Raw genomic sequence first — 9,765 nt, forward strand, 5'->3', positions numbered from 1 at the left:
ACAAAAGGCTTCAGCAGCTGCAGAGCTGCATTACCACAAACAAGGAAAATGCCTTAATTATCCGTGTCCCGCCAATTTCAATCAATTCTCTCTACATCCAAAAGGGACTCTGAATACTTCTCACATCATCTGCAGGCCAAAAATTAAATGGCAGATTGAAAGGAAAGGAGGGGATTTAGGAGGTTAGTTTGAAATCTTCAGGCCTAGAAACAACACATCATCATGGACAGCACACCAAGTCACACAAGGAGGCAGAGAAGATCTCTTGCTCCTGGGAGGCACTCTTCAAAATAAAAGGCACAACAGAAGCATTCTTCCGCGGGCTCCACAGGCACAATAATCAGTAAAAATACTAAAAAAACTATTAAAAAACCCCTAAATTGTATGTAACAAGAGAAGAAGATGGGGGCATGGACACCTTCCTAAAGTTGGCTGAGATTTTCAGAGACGCATTCCATTCTTCTTGTTAGTTGGATCCAATTGGGATAAAATTCTGCAGAATTCAAAACAGCAAATGGCTATTTTCTGAGAAGGAAGAAACAAGAACGAAAGATGCGTGATGGCTGCATACATTTTGTGAGACCTGGCTTAAACAGAACTAATCAAGGAGGTTACTGCTTCAGGGACAGCAGCAGGTTCAATAACTTTGAAGTTCCCTGGGTCAAATTAAGGTGAATAAAAGTGGAGACTAGGGTGAGTTGCTCTGTTTAGCTAAAACCTATGTCACTCGCATGGCACACGCAAAGGAAGGAAAGAATATGGAGGAGTAAGAGGAAAAATTTTAGTTATCCCAAGCCTGCATTTCAGCTATACTCTGCATCTTGAAAATCTCTAGAGACTTATTTATGGAGTGCTAAGTTTTACTACAAGACTCATCACTCAGATAAACATCAAAGGAACATTTCAGTTAACGCTCATCATAATTACACACATGATGTTTGGCAAGTTCAATTTCAATAGCCCTGGGGTCTCCACCCAGAGGTTTCTGTTCATTCAGCAAGTCTTCTGTATGCGTCAGCCACGTCAGCAACTCATCCAGGGCGCGCTGGAACTGCCCCAAGGCGAACAAGGCACCTTCCAGCTTGCGCTAGAGTAAAAATAAAATTAACAAGGAAATGGTTTCACAATGCTATTGAATTGGCTTATGTTAGCATTAGTCACCACAATCCAGAGCAGCGTCCGTGCATCTGATATCATAAACCCAGGGAGAAACAGTCATCCAAGACAAGCAACAGCTTCGTACTCAGAGCTGAGGTTGCCACTCCCCTGTAAAGCCTCACACGCCAGGCTTAAATCCCGAACCTTCAGAGACCCCATGTAGCCAGAGCAGAGTTAAGCTGGAAGGCTCTCTCATCGGAGATACGACAGTAGCTTTTTATCACTTACAACAGAATTTCAATAGAAATGCAATTTGCTGCATGATCTTTAAAACCTTTTCTTTATTGTGAAATGACTCAATGTAGGAAAACAAAATACACTTCAAAGCACTGCACCTTTAAATCTCTCTTTAACTTTGATAATTTAAGGAAAGAGCACTGAAACAGTTAAGGATTAAGTTGTGTCTTTTTTTTTTTTTTTTAAAGTGCTCTGTTCAGCAGCTAATATTACTTTTGCACATATAAACATGTTTTCAACCACTACTTAAGATACCATCAACTAATCAAAATGAAATAATAATGATTCAAGATGGCACTGCTGACAGAGGAAGTGACAGAAAATACTGCTAAGGGTTTAAAAACCACAAAAGCAACTCAATAAATTGTAAAATTCAAAATATATTATATATAGAATCATAGAATCATAGAATCGCTGAGGTTGGAAAGGACCTTTAAGATCATCAAGTCCAACCATTAACCTACCCTGACAAAAGCTGTTATAGTTGAATTTAAAATAAATCAAGTCCGAAACAGATTCAATAAATATTTATTGAGGTAGGAAGGCAAAAGCAGCGCTGGGCGGCCGGGGAGTCGCAGCTCCACCAAAGGCTCGCAAATTCAAGCAAGCTGAGCAGCTCTTTTTATCTTCACGGAGGTCGGGTTTCGACATCTTCGGTACGCCCCTCCGTAGCTTCTTGCTTGAGGTAGTTTAGATAAAATGTTGGTCACAGAATCAGCTCAAAACAATACATTCTGATAACATTGTGGTTAAGCTTTTTGTCAAACAGGAGTTCCCATGTTGGTGTAGCAAGATAACGTTGTGGACATGTCTCTTCTGGTAAAACAGGGAGTTCTCAAGACTGCCACAATGGGTTCGTTCCTCTTGCTTAACTTGTTCGATCAGCAAATCACCTTTAGTTACTTATTACAAGCCACTTCTAAACCATGTCCCTAAGTACCACATCTACCCTTTTTTTAAACACCTCCAGGGATGGTGAATCCACCACCTCCCTGGGCAGCCTGTGCCAATGTTTAATAACCCTTTCAGTGAAAAAATGTTTCCTAATATCCAATCTAAACCTCCCCTGACATAACTTGAACCCGTTTCCTCTTGTCCTATCACTTGTCACCAGGGAGAAGAGGTCAGCCCCCATCTCTCTACAACCTCCTTTCAGGGAGTTGTAGAGGGTGATGAGGTCTCCCCTCAGCCTCCTCTTCTCCAGGCTAAACAACCCCAGCTCCCTCAGTCGTTCCTCATAAGGTTTGTCCTCCAGACCCCTCACCAGCTTTGTCGCCCTTCTCTGGACACGCTCCAACACCTCACTGTCCTTCTTGTAGTGAGGGGCCCAAAACTGAAGGCAGTACTCGAGGTGGGGCCTCACCAGTGCCGAGTACAGGGGGATGATCACTTCCCTAGTCCGGCTCACCACACTATTCCTGATACAGGCCAGGATGCTGTTGGCCTTCTTGGCCACCTGGGCACACTCCTGGCCCATATTCAGCCGGCTGTCCACCAACACTCCCAAGTCCTTTTCTGTCGAGCTGCTTTCAAGCCACTCTGCCCCAATCCTGTAGCGCTGCATGGGGTTGGTGTGACCCAAGTGCAGGACCTGGCACTTGGCCTTCTTGAACCTCATACCACTGGCCTCAGCCCATCGGTCCAGCCTGTCCAGATCCCTCTGCAGAGCCAACCTACCCTCAAGCAGATCAACACGCCCGCCCAGTTTAGTGTCACCTGCGAACTTACTGAGGGTGCATTTGATCCCCTCATCCAGATCATTGATAAAGGTATTAAAGAGAACCGGCCCCAGCACCGAGCCCTGGGGGACACCACTTGTGACCAGAGACCAACTGCATTTAACTCCATTTACCACCACTCTCTGGGCACGGCCGTCCACCCAGTTTTTTGGCCGGCGAAGAGTACACCTGTCCAGGCCATGAGCAGACAGTTTCTCCAGGAGAATGCTGTGGGAAACGGTGTCAAAAGCTTTGCAAAAATCCAGGTAGATAACATCCACAGGCTTTCCCTCATCCACTAAGTGGGTCACCTTATCACAGAAGGAGATCAGGTTTGACAGGCATGACCTGCCTTTCACAAACCCATGCTGACTGGGCCTGATCACCCTCTTCTCCTGCATGTGCCGTGCAATGGCACCGAGGATGATCTGTTCCACGCCCTTCCCAGGCACCGCGGTCAGGCTGACTGGCCTGTAGTTCCCCGGATCCTCCTTCCGGCCCTTCTTGTGGATGGGTGTCACATTTGCCAACCTCCAGTCAGCTGAGACCTCCCCGGTTATCCAGGACTGCTCATAAATGATGCAAAGTGGCCTGGCGAGCACTTCGCCAGCTCCTTCAGTACCCTTGGGTGGATCCCATCCGGCCCCATAGATTTGTGCACCTCCAGGTGCTGAAGCAGGTCCCTCACCATTTCCCTTTGGATTATAGTTCTGTAATTTCCAAACCAAAAGGAATAAATGTGTAAATTGATGCAAACATGATACACACTAAGAAGATTTTCTCAAAAATCTAAGTCATGCAGAAAGCCCCCACCTTCAAGTTTATTTACCTGTCTATTGATGACTTTTTCTTCTAGGCTGTCCCACATTAGTTTGAGCTCTGAGACAAGGTCTTGAGCTGCGTGCTTGTCACTCTCCTCTGTTACCTTCTGCAGCAACAGCTCTGCCTGACGGCTCAGTCCTTCCATTTCCATCTGCTGCTGACAAGCTTCTGTCTTAAATTGCTACGGTAAATAGAAAAAGAATACACGTAAACTTATCACAAGTAGTGACCTTCTGGAATACAGCACAGTACAGCAGTATTTACAATACCAATGCAGCCCTCTCAGCTTTCGTACGTTTGGGGGGTTGTCATCCAGGGTAAAAATGCTTGTAAGACACCGATCACCCCGACGGTCGCAGCAAACTGAGAATCTGCAGCAGTGTCTTAATGGTCTAGCAGGTATTGCTAACTGTGACCACAGAATGGCAAAGATGGCTAATAGGAAAGTATTCTCCAACGATCTCTCTGGTCTGTACAAAAGGCAGAACGCATCTGGAGTCACTTCTAGCTCTGGGGGTTGTGATAACACCATCCTTGAAACTTCAGATAGAATTGTTTTTCAGAAGACCTGAAAGCAAATTTTCTTCAGCAGAACACCCTCTCTGGTACATGCAACTGGGACAGCACTCTGAGCAACTCGCCTAGGTGTGTTCTTCTGAAGTACGTAAGATTATGGGTCATTTGAAGTTACATCATAAAATAGATAGACTAAACAACCTGCCCACAGCCAAAAAAAAGTACAAGCGAGCCATGAAACCAAGGACGTTACCTGATCGTTATACATCCCTGGTTTTTATATATCGCATAAAAGCCTACCGACGTCAGGAGCATACTCAAGTCACAGATCCACAAACACAGGCTTCTGAAGGTCTAAGTTAGCCTAAAATTTTGATTTTGAAGCTTCCTAATGTACTGGGAATGTTGTGATCTGTGTGAGCATTTAGGTAAAGCCTGTAATTGCAGAAGTGAAGCTGTGGAGGCATTCTTTCAGAGCCTCAAGGAAGCTGTTCACGGTAGAAACCAGAACACGCAAAAGTCACAGCAAAAGAACCCTGCACATAATAACCTTACAGCCTGTGAAAGACAAGGAATGCCACTACAAGTATTTCTCAGCTGTCGGAACATAGTCACAAAATAAAATGTAGTTTCACCAAAATTTGGAATAGATTTTAAAATTAAACACATTTTGAAATGAAAAGTGTGCAATGAAATGTTATCTGAAATTTTCATACAGATTCTTTTCTACTAGAAGTTGAAAATTGCTTTTGACTCTTGAAAAATACAGAAAAATACTAAACACCACAGGAAAATGCAGACCGATGAAAATAGAAATGAAATAAATTGCTCGTTCATACCTTAAGTTCCTCAGTTTGCTGCTTCACTGTCTCCAGACCTGTTCCAACTGGGGACATAGATGCCAACCTGCTGCCAGCAATGTCCACCCAGTCAAACATTGCCTGAAAATCACAGTATGAAACTGAAGCATGAGCAGAGAAATAGTGTCAGATTTCAAAGTCGCATTAAGTAAAATACCAGAATTTTTTACTCCAGAGAACAAGATTGCTGTGCGCTTTGAAAACAAAACAAAGCAAACCAAAACCAAACAGCTTTCTCCAGCGGAACCTAGGGGTTTTTGCAATACAAGGGATCCAGTATTAACTAAAGTATTCCACATAATGGTTATGAGAATGTACATGCTGCAAGACTGAACCCCTATTAGCAGCAATATCCTGCCAGTACTATTCATGCGGACTAGTACTCTACTTCTGGAGTAAAATCAGCAATTTTTATGAATACCCCAAAAGGTAAATACAAGACAAACTCTGTTCCGCACTCCTTCGGAGCAAAGATGGAAGGTGGTAGCTGAATGATAACACACTTTAAATGATGATGACAAAAGAACTTCTGTTGAAGGATAACGGTATCTGTATCAGGAAGATGGAACACGACCCATTCAGTACAGATTAGACAGTGATGGCCAATGCCTGAGCTTGACTGAATCTCCTCAGGATAAGGCAGCTGGAACTTCAAAAAACAAATGAAGTCTCCCCAGATCTGAGGCTTTGTGGGTACTTCCCTTACTCCTGATATAATGCAGAACAACCTCAAGAACACTCCAGTTAAAGATTAAGAACACCTATAGCACTCTGGGCTATTCATTACACAGAGGAAAAAATACCTCTGCCAGGCCCTTTTTCCGCCTGCCTGTTATCTGTGATTCATTACGGAGAAGGGCTTAGGACGGCTTCTCAGAGCTGCCCACTGCTACACAACTCCTTGGCAAAAGGAGAACTAACCCCCCCAACACGCTCAACAGGGTGAGGCAGCGGTAGCTAACAATCTGCCCACAATACTTTTAATATTGTCTATTGAAATGAGCGTAAGACAGCAGTTAAATACAGTTCTTGTACAAAGTACCAAGCTTGTAGGAGGCACAACGTGCAGCCCCAGGAAATACAAAGCTCTTAAAGCAACGGCAATGTTCCTAATGTAACCCTACAAGTCAACCTCTGGGCAGTATGAAAATAAGAGAACTTGGAGAAAAAAACATAGCCAGGGTGCACCGGAAAACAAGGTATTTTATTATTATTAAGATGTGTTCTGCTGCTCAATCTGCACCGAACACACAAGCAACTGCCCTCAGTGCCATGTGAAACTCTGTTTTTAAAGATCCAATGAACCAAGACAGACAGTAATTCCACTGGGCAAAAAGACAGCTTTGCAAAATCTGACCATGAAAACCCTTCTGCTGTTTCCATCTTCCAGCCATTCACTGACAAAAGACATGAGGCCTGCCACTCAGCCAAAACTTGCAAAGAATAGGCAAAAAAATGAAATAAAATACAGCACATATAGAGAAAAGATATCTTAAAAAACTGCTGGAAAGTTTACCTACCGATTTTAAAAGTGAATCATCTTCCAAAGTATTGTGATTGGATAAATTACGCTAAGAATTAGTATGATGGTCCAATATGTCTATATTCTTAGTATAATTACACTAAGGATTCATGTAATGGTCCAGTAACATTATGTTAATATTTTGGACTTAAAATAGTCAAACTGAAATATTTGACTTATAAAAAAGGTGGAATAAAATTGAAGTTCTTTCACTGTCCTCCACTCAAAGAAAACAGCTGCAGGTGAGTATACGGACCTGTATTCTGTTCCTTTCCGATCATGTAAACCTGTCACACCTTCAACTCGCCTATTATGTTACGTACTGACTGCCACCAGGAAATGTGAGCAGGATTACTATAAACTTGTGTCTTACCAATAAAGGGGACATCAATTTCGAATCTATACATAGAGGAGTATATGAACAACTACATGCAGAAAACAACCCAAACAGACTTAGTCTTCAATGGAAGAAAAACCTCCAACCCAACCAACCCCGAGAAAAAATATCTGCCTACTGAAGAAAACAGTCGCTAGAATCAGTGACACATGTCACCTTCCCAATCACGTAACATTTTTGACTACAACCACGTTAAATCCTATTGACTCAAGATTGGGTTAGGTGTATCACACCATCTTACCTGCAGTCCATCTTGGTATGGAACAGCTGCCTGCAGAGCTTCAACAAGCTTATCTGCCCAGTCTTTCCTTGTTTTGATTAAGGCATCCCAGGCAGAATTCGGCTGCAAATAGGTGAAATTTACTGCAACGGACAAAAGAATTTTACTGCTGCTGTATTATGTGCGTTCACTCATTATTCACTCATCAATAACACCAATAAACTAAGCATGAATAGTTCACATTAATTCCATGTTAAAACTCTTGTTCTCCTTATCACTGCATAGTTACTTTCCTTCAGAATGCACTTGACGTTCTGGATGACAAAAGCTGTAAAATTCAATACTGATTATTGAATAGTTTCATTAACCTACGGATTACAGTCAATATGGGAAATAGTATCATTAAATCATTTGGAACTGCATCCTTATCAAAAAGGTAGCTTAAAAGAAACATACACTGCTGAACACTGGAGAAATTGTCAGTACTCTGTAGTCATCCAAGCAGCATTGTCTCAGTCAAGATGTTGCACTTGGCATAAACCAGATACGTTTCAAATTTATTCCAGCATTCCTATTGCAAAAAGTAGCCATCTATTGCAGTAATCAGTGACTATTTCCACAAAAAACCTTTCTGTCTTTTACAGAACTTTTAACCCATAAATCAATACAATAAAATCGTCTATACATTCTGAACTAATACGAGCCAAGATCCATTTACTTGAAAAGGAAACCTTACGTTATCATAAAAGCTTCAGGAGTATCTTACATTTGCCGCAAAATGTTTATTTGAAAAATTTGTTGGGGGCAGGGAGGATATACCAATTTCAGCTGAACAAGCACCTGGCGTAGCAGATTCAAGCACCTGCATTTCCCATACCTCATCTATGCTCTTGTGGACAATAGGTTTGTCAGGCTCTCCACAAGCAGCTCCAAGGTCAGAGCCAAGGCTCAGAACTGTTGCTAGTTCCTCTTGCAGTCCATCAATTTCTTCTTTAGCAGCCTACAAAGAGAAAAAAATTCAATGCCGCTCACACTAACTTTAATAATCTATGTACAGCTTGTTTTCAAGAGAGGACATGGCAGGATTCGGCCTGTGGTTTCTTTAAAGTCCCTTGGACTTACAATCTGACGCTTAAAACACAAGCATCCCTTTGCAGGGTCAGAGTGAAATCACCTGACACCAGTCTAAATTAGAACAACGGCTTATGATGTCACTTTGCATGAGATGAAAAAAAAATAAACAGGAAGTTTTCAATTAGATTTCTTTAATCAGAGTGTTTTCTTTTTCAGAGGTTGTCAGTCAACCCTCAAATCTTTAACTATCAGCATGAATAATTACAGGCTTAGAGCATAATACATAGAGCACGATACATGCGTACACCTTTCATTTAGATGTTCCCTATTACTCAGGGAATCTCAAGTACGTATCACTTTCAAAAGTCTCAGTGACGTGCTTATTATATACGTGTTTATAAGCAGATATGCAAATATAAGGACAGGCACATGTTGCATGCTCATTGCAATTCAGAACTGGTACATGTTATTTACCACAGACTCTCAAGATATCACTATAGGAAATTCCTACACAATTATCCCTCTTGGTCTCTAAAAAAATAGCCTCCTGTGGTATTTCATAGTAATTCTGCCTTTTCTCCGCATACTGTAAATAACATACTTTAAGTCAACAAAATACTTTCTACTGACCTCAGCGTCTTCTTGCTGTTGCTTGACTACAGATGGGTCAACTCCAGGTCCCTCCAGTTCTCCAATGAGCTCCTGAGTAACTTTAATAGCAGCTGCAAGAGCCACGTGACTACACCACAACTTTGCGGCTAGTTTCATCACATCCAACAATTTGGCCTCCCTCTCCTCAGTCAAGGTCTGGATGTCTTCCCAAATGAGGACCATTTGGTCTAGTTTATCTTGAACAGCTAAACAACAGAGGAACTAGATTACTACCTTGGCAAACGATTCTTGGCCAAAAATCTCTCTACAGTTCTACAGCAGAAACATATGGGTATCTTTTAAAATTTAGACTGTAAAATTGTTTCTTTACAGGACGACTCATAACCTTAAGTGGAAACAACCACCACAACCTTAAAAAATAAAACAAAGGTCATATCCACGATGAATTATTTTAAACAAATACTTTGCTTTTATACATCTTCTCCAGCTTCTCCAGGAGAACACAATCCCCAGATCAGTGGTCATCAGAAATGAACATTTTTATATGCTGCAGCTTGCTGCATTTCCACTACATGAAACTTTCCTCCATCTATTACCTTTACCAGATATATCCTTATCGGCTCCTTCTG

The sequence above is a fragment of the Larus michahellis genome (assembly GCF_964199755.1).
Source record: "Larus michahellis chromosome W unlocalized genomic scaffold, bLarMic1.1 SUPER_W_unloc_1, whole genome shotgun sequence".
In the NCBI taxonomy this organism is placed as follows: Eukaryota; Metazoa; Chordata; class Aves; order Charadriiformes; family Laridae; genus Larus; species Larus michahellis.